Genomic DNA, 11,144 nt, shown 5'->3' on the forward strand with positions numbered 1-11,144 from the left:
GCCAAAAACAAAATAACCTGGTTGGGACACGAGATAACAGAGAAAGGATTAAAACCCGTCATTTCCAAGACACAGGCGATAATAAACCTAAAACCACCTACAACTCACAGACAACTTAAATCATTCCTCGGCAGTGTACACCATCTCACTAAATTTATTCCCAATCTAGCAACACTATGTCGAGGCTTCAGAGATCTACTACAGAAAGACACAAAATACGTATGGACAGACAACCACCAATCCGATTTCGAAACAATAAAAAACAACATCAAGAACCTAACAGAAAACAACCACTATGACACCAAAAGAAATACAAGAGTCAAAACAGACGCCTCACGATCGGGCCTAGGTGCAGTACTAGAACAAGAAACATGCAACGGATGCGAGACAATATCATACGCGTCGCGATTCCTAAACAAAGCAGAAGAAAAATACAGTATCAACGAACTAGAATTACTAGGTGTCGTATGGGCACTTGAACACTTCAAACACTATCTACTGGGACACCACTTTATAGTACAAAGCGATCACCGAGCACTCCTATCCATACTCAAAGAACGAACCAGTAAAATCCATCAGAGCCGCTTAACCCGATGGTATGATAGATTAATTCCATTTAACTTTAACATCGAACACATTCCGGGCACAAAAATGAGATTAGCGGAATACATGTCACGAAACCCGTCAGAGCCTGCAAAACCACCGAACGAATACGACGAAAATTTCATAATAGCAACAATAGACATCATAAGCGAAACGTTAAACATACTGAGAGAAAGGGGTAGACCCAGAAAACAACAAACTCCACAAGCAATAAACAACAAAATGAAAACGTCCAACGATTCCACACTATCTAAAAACAATAAAGTGGAAACGTCCAACGATTCCATATTGAATAAAAACAACAACACGGAATCACTTAACGATTCCACACTCATTAACATAAACAATAAACACACTCGACAAAGAGGCAGGCCAAGAAAAGCCGAAAAGGAATTACAGAACAGCCACAAGAAATCACAAGACACAAGTCAAAAACACGTCACAAAGACAATTAAACCGTATACGGCAATTAATTACAACTTACGCAGTGCACAAAACTCAAACAACACAGATTTCAACACAGCAAATTATGACGTCAGAACAAACCAACAATTCGCACACAACACAAAATCACAAGCGCATTTGCCATTTTTCTTGCCTAGCACACAGCAGCCTCATTTCATTACTCCCAAAAATTCTGCTCAACAAATGGACAACCCAACTAACGAAAAAACAAACACAACCACAGGATCACCTTCTCCAAAGAAGGCCCTCTCAATGACAAACTATTTAAGCCCACACCCCAAACAACCAACAATAGGCACAACACCAGAGAACGAGGAGCAGCTACCAAAACCCCCCGACGACATCTTTAACACCAAACTTATAGCCGCCATGACCAACCGCGATACCGTACTCCGGGAAGTACGCGACTGCATCCTAACAGGGGACGAACAACGATGCACGAAGCTCAGCAAACAAATCCACGCCAAGTGGAGAAGTCTAAGCGTACAAAACGGTTGTGTACTACTAGACAACAAACTTGCCATCCCCAACAGCCTCAAAGAATCGGTCATAGATGTTTTACACTCCACGCATCCGGGAGCTTGGGGCATGACCGAGTTAGGACAACGCATATGGTGGCCCTTCATTAACCGCGATTTGATAAACAAATCCAAAACATGCCGACCCTGCACAGAATTCGTTAAGAATTTAAAAAGCATAAATCCAAAAAGCCACTGGGCACCCTTACCACAATGCTCAGAACCAAACGAAGAAATTCAATTAGACTTCGGGGGACCAACAATTGATGGAAAGGGGAGAGAAGTATACTTTCTCGCATGCAGACTGCTTCTCAAAGTTCCCAATTTTGAAACTAGTCAAAAATGCAAACGGTCCAAACATAGAAAAGTTCCTAAACAAATACATCGCCCAACACGGTGTACCACGGAACATTAGACTCGACCAAGCCCGTTGCCTAAAAGGCAATAAAGTAAAACTCCTATGTGCAAAACACAATATTAACCTAATATACGCACCGACCCATGACCATCGCTCCATCGGCCTGGTAGAACGCCTTATACAAACCGTCAAACGACGACTAGGATATATTAAACTCGAACCCAACCAACGACCATTCAATATTAAAAACGTTTTAAGAAACATATCTTTCGAACTACGAATTTGTAGGAAGAAATATTCTAAACTATCACCCTTCGAAGCTTACTACGGTAGAAAACCAAATACAACCTTAACGAACATAACAACAAAACCAAACAAAAATAACCTAAGTTGGTCAAACACATTTAAATATTTAGACGACAACATCATAGGCGACGAGGAGCTGATATCAGAGGAAAGATGGTACGACAAAGACCTAGACAGCGAGGCAGAAGTACAAGAGGCCAAGAGACAGAAACTTGATGACGCTAGGAGCGACAACAGTGAGATACCACGAATCACCAAACTACCATCCACTAACATCCAGCAACCACTCACCCGACATAGCCCACGCCTCCAACTCGCCCGTCGACTAGCTGCCCAGAGAAACAAAAAACAACTCCAATGCATATATGAAGCCATTCCGGAAGGAGCCGCTCTAGTAAAGACGACCGATACAACCCTCACCATAAAAGTACCAGGACAGCAGGACACTGTACAACAAGTCGGACGTTGCCAGATTCGGGACAGCAGATCAACGAAAGATACCCCTCATTATTTTGCCGCACGTAAAACAGTCTGCAACCCCCACAAAAAATTCATCGACAGCATGGAACAACACGCAAAGGAACAAAAGCAAAAGATACTGGGACAAAGTAACATTAGAAAGAGATACTCAAGCTACTAAGACATATTAAGTCAAATCTATAAAAAGTCAATAGAATCAAGATCCCGAAAAAGAAGTCATATGCTCCATCACCACGAAAAGGCTCTCCCAAGAAACGAAAAGATCCTACGGCCTCCTCTCAAGACTCCAACCAGGAAGACAACAACTACCAAGAAACGGACGACAGCCAAGATATGTACGTGACCAAAAACATAGATCAACTCCCAACATCTTCGGACCGTAACATCAACACCATTGCCGAACAGCATATGCACGACCCCAACCCAGGCAGAGACAAGACCCGTAGAAGCACTCGATCAGAGAAAGAAACAAAACGTTACGGAGACACTACAAACCTAGACTTCCTTGATTCGTCCGACGAAGATGAGCCACCACAAAGGCACGCAGCAAGCGTCGCATCATACTCCCCACCAAAAACAACAATAGGGGACACGCCAACCTCACCAGACAACAATACAACCCCCGTAACCCCAACAAGCCGCAACAACATAGCAACTGGACCAGTCCTCCAATCGCAGGACGAAATAAACATGGTATACACCAGCGACGAGGCCGATTTCAACACAGCAAATTATGACGTCAGAACAAACCAACAATTCGCACACAACACAAAATCACAAGCGCATTTGCCATTTATCTTGCCTAGCACACAGCAGCCTCATTTCATTACTCCCGAAAATTCTGCTCAACAAATGGACAACCCAACTAACGAAAAAACAAACACAACCACAGGATCACCCTCTCCAAAGAAGGCCCTCTCAATGACAAACTATTTAAGCCCACACCCCAAACAACCAACAATAGGCACAACACCAGAGAACGAGGAGCAGCTACCAAAACCCCCCGATGACATCTTTAACACCAAACTTATAGCCGCCATGACCAACCGCGATACCGTACTCCGGGAAGTACGCGACTGCATCCTAACAGGGGACGAACAACGATGCACGAAGCTCAGCAAACAAATCCACGCCAAGTGGAGAAGTCTAAGCGTACAAAACGGTTGTATACTACTAGACAACAAACTTGCCATCCCCAACAGCCTCAAAGAATCGGTCATAGATGTTTTACACTCCACGCATCCGGGAGCTTGGGGCATGACCGAGTTAGGACAACGCATATGGTGGCCCTTCATTAACCGCGATTTGATAAACAAATCCAAAACATGCCGACCCTGCACAGAATTCGTTAAGAATTTAAAAAGCATAAATCCAAAAAGCCACTGGGCACCCTTACCACAATGCTCAGAACCAAACGAAGAAATTCAATTAGACTTCGAGGGACCAACAATTGATGGAAAGGGGAGAGAAGTATACTTTCTCGCATGCAGACTGCTTCTCAAAGTTCCCAATTTTGAAACTAGTCAAAAATGCAAACGGTCCAAACATAGAAAAGTTCCTAAACAAATACATCGCCCAACACGGTGTACCACGGAACATTAGACTCGACCAAGCCCGTTGCCTAAAAGGCAATAAAGTAAAACTCCTATGTGCAAAACACAATATTAACCTAATATACGCACCGACCCATGACCATCGCTCCATCGGCCTGGTAGAACGCCTTATACAAACCGTCAAACGACGACTAGGATATATTAAACTCGACCCCAACCAACGACCATTCAATATTAAAAACGTTTTAAGAAACATATCTTTCGAACTACGAATTTGTAGGAAGAAATATTCTAAACTATCACCCTTCGAAGCTTACTACGGTAGAAAACCAAATACAACCTTAACGAACATAACAACAAAACCAAACAAAAATAACCTAAGTTGGTCAAACACATTTAAATATTTAGACGACAACATCATAGGCGACGAGGAGCTGATATCAGAGGAAAGATGGTACGACAAAGACCTAGACAGCGAGGCAGAAGTACAAGAGGCCAAGAGACAGAAACTTGATGACGCTAGGAGCGACAACAGTGCGATACCACGAATCACCAAACTACCATCCACTAACATCCAGCAACCACTCACCCGACATAGCCCACGCCTCCAACTCGCCCGTCGACTAGCTGCCCAGAGAAACAAAAAACAACTCCAATGCATATATGAAGCCATTCCGGAAGGAGCCGCTCTAGTAAAGACGACCGGTACAACCCTCACCATAAAAGTACCAGGACAGCAGGACACTGTACTCAACAAGTCGGACGTTGCCAGATTCGGGACAGCAGATCAACGAAAGATACCCCTCATTATTTTGCCGCACGTAAAACAGTCTGCAACCCCACAAAAAATTCATCGACAGCATGGAACAACACGCAAAGGAGCAAAAACAAAAGGTACTGGGACAAAGTAACATTAGAAAGAGAGATACTCAAGCTACTAAAGCAGATAGACATACTAAGTCAAATCTATCAAAAGTCAATAGAATCAAGATCCCGAAAAAGAAGTCATATGCTCCATCGCCACGAAAAGGCTCTCCCAAGAAACGAAAAGATCCTACGGCCTCCTCTCAAGACTCCAACCAGTAAGACAACAACTACCAAGAAACGGACGACAGCCAAGATATGTACGTGACCAAAAACATAGATCAACTCCCAACATCTTAGGACCGTAACATCAACACCATTGCCGAACAGCATATGCACGACCCCAACCCAGGCAGAGACAAGACCCGTAGAAGCACTCGATCAAGGAAAGAATAAAAAAAACGTTACGGAGACACTACAAACCTAGACTTCCTTGATTCGTCCGACGAAGATGAGCCACCACAAAAAAGGCACGCAGCAAGCGTCGCATCATACTCCCGACCAAAAACAACAATAGGGGACACGCCAACCTCGCCAGACAACAATACAACCCCCGTAACCCCAACAAGCCGCAACAACAGCAACTGGACCAGTCCTCCAATCGCAGGACGAAATAAACATGGTACACACCGGCGACAACGAGGCCGAACAAAGCAGCGAGGAGAACGAACGACACCTCCAACCCCACGAGTTCTGACCTATTACACAACCTATCCAAGAAAGTACATCATTGAAAACTCAAAACTGAAAAAAAAACTTTTGTAATCACAAAAAAACTATCTCTTATAAGTTTGATGATCCACATATATTACCATTATTTACTCTTTGTTAACACGTGTACTCTAGTTAACTAACAACCTTTCTGTTAATCTTCTGAAAAACTTTCTCTTCAGGGGGAAATGTGGTACCCGTATCACACTCCACCATTTATCTGTGCAGTGAATTAATACTACTTACATCGCAGTACATATTTATTACCATTGTTATCTATACTCTCAATCGTCCGACGATTGACCCTTACTTTCAGTGACAGGTAGTTGTGACCTTGACCACAACTAATACACTAACTGCGAATTGGCTGAGCGCAGTTCTGCCTTAACGTTGATATTGAATAGTTGTCACTGACTCTCTTTCTTTATCAGTACATTAGCAATAGGCTTCGTCAATACATCATCCATCATCATCATCGTACTAACGCTACGCCCAATACTAGTACGACACGACCATAAGCTTTCAAGTAATCAACTAGACACAATAATGTGGAGCTAATTAGGAACCCAATTGGAACTATCATTAGTGAGCTTTTTTTGAAAGGTTCTGTTATTTAATTATTGTAGAAGAGATCGAATTTTTTTATAAAAAAGACCGACTGTTTACAATCCAAATTATTTTTGGATTATACCAGTCCAAGATTGGTCCAAAAGTAGCCCTGCTAATCCTGTTTGTTCTTTAAGAACACTTAATTATTCGAATGTTATAGATATTGATTTCTTGTTATATAAAAAATCAAAAAGATGCTGCGTTTTTGATAATCAACGAATAAATTTAGCAAAAAACGGCGAAGTTTTAATTACAGAGCACTCTCAACGGAATTTGATGTAAAAAAGCCCCCTTTTTGAGTCTACAAAAATTGTGTTACTGGTGTTTGGGTCTGTACTTCCTGTAAATTTAATCAAAATGGACTAAAGAAACTTATTTCGTGCTGTTTTTGAAGAAAAAGTCTTAATTTTGAAATATTTAGCCAAAATTTCTTTCTTCTTTCTTTTGATTATTTTTGTTTTTACAAATAAAAATTAACAACACTTTAAAAAAATTAACAAATTTTAGCAAAATTGGCAAAGTTTTATTCAAAAATTCCGGAAAAAGTGAATAAAATCTCACCGGAATTCACACTATTTTCTCAAAATTTAAACCTCGATAACTCCCTGTAAAAACGAAAATTAAAAAAAATTCTTTTTAATTTCATATTCTACGCTGGACAAGCTTTCTAATGATAACAGTCTCAACTCTCTACGATGAATATATCGATCGTCCAAAATTGACTGAACAAAAAAAACCCGTTTGAGTATATAGTTCCTTCCCCCTCAAGAGGGGTGGGAACAATAATACCTGAGATTAGTTACGGTGCCTCACAGAGCTGTGCTTCATGCACAATTTGAGCACAACAAATAACTCAGTGAATTTAAAGAGAATTCCCATAAATTGTTCCGAAAACGAGAAACTTAGCAATAAAACTATTTGACAGAAAAGGCGATGAAAAATGCGTAAGAACCGAGCAAAATGTCGAACAGGCAAAATTCACAAACGCATAGAACAGATCGAGGGCAAATTGCCAATTTCCCAGTGAAGTAAACAATAAAAAAAGAGAACGCTCAAAGAAGACCGAGAAAATTTAACAGGAAGATTATGTCTCGGACATTAATAAGCTACAAGAAAACATCTGCGACCAAACATTTTTTTACTTTTAGCACCCAAAACGAACAACAAATCAGTAAGCATCGCAAATCGCGAAACTGCAATATACACTACATTTTCTATTACAGTTGACGATATAGAAATGATAACAAAACTTGCAGAATAACTTGCAGAATAATTTTCTAAGACAAAGACGAGAAATTTTTCAATTAGAATTTTTTGTAGAACACTCTTTCAGTTTTAAAGTATCCAAAGCCGATAGCTTTCAGGCATAATTGATCAAATCGTAAATTTACAAGCTCGCGAAGTAATTTTGATCGAAAATGCGAAAGAACGCGAAGGTTAAAATCGAAAGAACGAGAAAACAAAATGCTACAACGTTATGAAGTTATGCTACACTCGCAACAAATCTTTCACAAAATAACTCATATGACAAAAATAATTTATATGTCAGTTTGCTGAAAATAAAACATGACGTCTGAACATCCTCAATAAAAAAACAAATTAAACAAAATCATCAAAAAAGGGGTAACATATAAAAAGCAGAGACGCAACAAAACCTTAATAAAATATCTTAAAAGTGGCTCAGCTATTAAAATTGATGCTTCAGCGACTGGTCAATTTATAAAGTTCTCTCTGAGTGAGTGAAAACATCTTGAATTACGAGGAAACAGGACCAACTTATTCTAATTTTTTAATTTAGAAAAAATTAGATTTTCACAAACAGACATCGTTCAATTTCGTAAATTTAGGCGAATAAGTGGGTGAGCAAAGAACTGATTTCAGTGAAACTTTCTTCAAAGGTTTCAAATTTCACTGTTAAAGAATAATTTTAAAAGATGCAGAAAGAACAATCTAGTGCATTGAAGGGACTACTCGGTGTTGAAACAAGAATATAACGGACTAACGTCGAAATAATTGCTCTCCAACGACCAGTGGGAGCTCATATCAATTGCAACCTGCTTCAGTCGAGGGGGGGGGGGTGGGCGGGCCGTATCCTGATGAGTTAATGAAAAAACCCCAATTTTAGCGCTTTTCATTTGAATTTACTATTAAAATGCAGCCAATTGAGTTCAGCTGCTTGAAAGTACATGAGAGGTTTGAATAACGCAAGAAGTCGATAATGTAAAAGTCACCCGAAAAACCAAAACGGCCAAGCAAAATGTTGCATAAAAAAGACCACCATGTTTGCAAAAATTGCACCAAACTTCGTTCGAGAGCAATTAAAAACAACAACTGATTATAACCAAGATTGATCCAAAAACTTAAACGCACACCTTTAGCAATTGATTCACTGCATTTTTGCAGAAGAAAAGCTGTCAATTTGCTTACCATAAACATCTGGTTACCACAACCTATCAATTTGCTTACCAATTTGCTGACCGAAAAAAAATCAAACAAGTCGTGGGTTTATAAACCTTTTAAAAAAACATATCTAAAGCCAAAAATCAAATGAGGAATTTCTGTCAAATGATCCTACAATTTTGAGGAAAAGCACAATAACTGCATCTAGCACGGGTTGGTTGCAATATTAATTGATTGCAAAGGAGATAAAAGAGCAGTCGAGAGGGCAAAGGTTTACATAGGGGCCTCAAACGATTTTATTAGAGCTCCTGTGGGCAATCAGTAAGATAAAAACTGAGATATAATTAAACCAATTTTGGCCGGCTTTTAATTTAACTTTTGTAAACTGCCATTAGAGTTAAGAAGCTTAAAAATCTGAAAGAGGGCAAAATGGACACGAGCAAGCCTGGACACGAGAAAAGCCACTCAAAGTGGTTACATTTTGTATTAAAAACGGCCGGAAGACTCGAGTCGAGTCGAAATTCCCTAATGCCCCAGCCCACTGCTCACTAAGCTAAATTATGTTTACTTCATAATGTTAACCGTTTTTAAACATAGCCGGCAGATTGCCGGAAAATAGCCGCCGCTGACGTGCTAGACACAAATCGGGATTGAAGCAGAAGAAAGATACAAATTGTCAAAAAAATTTTCCAAAGCCTAAAAAAATGTTCTAATTCAGTGTGCAGCTTCAGTTTATTCTAAACCTTTACTTACTTCAACTCCTAAACTGAAGGGTAATAAGCTTAATACTAATATCAGCTAGCAATCGCTCTAATGAAATTTGATAACCTAATTCAAAGACTTAATTACACGTTTCTTTTGATTTTGCTCTTTTGATATTGACCGTATTCACTAAATTATGTAATTCAATGCCTGAACGAATTTAAAATCCATTCAGTTGAAACAGTGAGTGAAGTAAGTCAGAAGTCAAACGTCAAAATCGTAGCTTATGTAAAACGAAAAATGTGATCAAAAGGTAAAGCGAATTAAAAAAAAACATAGCAGTACAAGTCCTGACGTACAATTCAAAGAATTCTCATTGACTGAACAAAAAAACTAGACGTAGAGCTGACTATGAGTGAATTGGAAAAAGCATTTTTATAAACAATCATACCAAAAAAAGAACAGAAAATCAATGTGAAAATGCCGCATGTGAACAAAAAACCACTAGCGAGAAATTGAAATTAGAGCAAAAAATTTCACGCCACAAAACCACTCGCTTTTTCGCCCTCTTGCTGTTTCGGCGTGACCAAAAAACACTACTCCAATTGGACTTCAAAAATCATGAAAATGTGTGAACAGATCTTAAAAAAACAGCGCCCCAATAAAATTTTAAACTCTTGGAATTGTAAAAAACATAGCTGGCAGATTGCCAGAAAGCAGCCACAATAGCTTCGTAGATCTGCAGTCTCAAAAAACAGTAAAAAAGACAGGATAAAAGAATTCGTCTTTTCATTGAAGGCTGATATATTATATTTTGATTAAAAATCTGTATAAGTTTTTGCTGCCTCTATCGGCTGCTCTCAAATATCCTTCATTTAGAGTGACACACACCCATTTGACCTTATCTCTTTGAATTAAAGTAAATAAAAGTCATTTTCAAAGTGAGGTAAGTCAAGTGTGACCAGAAATTTAATCGCGCGATTAAAAAAAAAACTCGCTCCACTGAGAGCGAAAAATGACGTCACACACGCACGACGTTGAAATTGCATGAACGAATGAACAAAAAGCAGATTTGAAGTGGTTGTGACGTCATATGGTCGTAACAAAAATCGCGACGACGAAATAAAAAAACATAGCCGGAAGAATACCTGAAACGACTCGAATCGTCGTGCATTAAAATCTCTAACCTAACCTTACCGAAATCAGAACATCAAAATAGACTAGAAAAAAAACAAAACTAGCCCAACAAACCACTTAAAAGTGTTTTTAAAATGCCGACAAGTTTTTAGGTGCCGGGGGATCTAGGTGGGGTGGGTGGGTAGATAGGTTGGGGAGGTGGGTAGTGGGGGCGGGGGTAGGTGGGGATAGTTCGGTGAAGGGAGGGGGTAGTTTGGGGGTGGATGGGGGGCTAGTTTGGGGGTGGGTGGGGGGGGGGTAGTTTGGGGGTAGGTTGGGGGGGGGGTAAGTGGGGGTAGCTAGGTGAAGGGAGGGGGTGTAGTTTAGATAATTAGGGGTGACTTATACAGGAAAAAAAATCTCAAAATAACCTCTACACCTTGAACATTGCCAGCAGTT

Source organism: Convolutriloba macropyga, chromosome 5 (assembly GCF_964194025.1).
Source record: "Convolutriloba macropyga chromosome 5, txConMacr16.3, whole genome shotgun sequence".
In the NCBI taxonomy this organism is placed as follows: Eukaryota; Metazoa; Xenacoelomorpha; order Acoela; family Convolutidae; genus Convolutriloba; species Convolutriloba macropyga.